This window comes from Nilaparvata lugens, chromosome 2, assembly GCF_014356525.2.
Source record: "Nilaparvata lugens isolate BPH chromosome 2, ASM1435652v1, whole genome shotgun sequence".
Classification (NCBI taxonomy): domain Eukaryota; kingdom Metazoa; phylum Arthropoda; class Insecta; order Hemiptera; family Delphacidae; genus Nilaparvata; species Nilaparvata lugens.
Genome location: NC_052505.1, coordinates 64,110,880 through 64,111,138, shown reverse-complemented (window position 1 = coordinate 64,111,138; position 259 = coordinate 64,110,880).

The following is a 259-nucleotide window of genomic DNA, read 5'->3' as shown; positions in this document are numbered from 1 at the left end:
GCACAGAATATAATTAATGATTAATTGTTTCAGTCTCATAGATTAAGTATAGGCCTAATGGTGAAGTCTGATGTATTAATTTAGTTTTTTCATCTGGTTTAGTTTTTTCATCTTTTGCTTTATTCACTCATTCCAAATAAAAATATTGTGTTGTCCATTTTCATTTTCATTTTAACATTTTGATTAAATAGAAATATCATCAAACTTCATTGAACATCAATATCTGAAACTAGATGAGTTATCAAATTGTGATACCTCT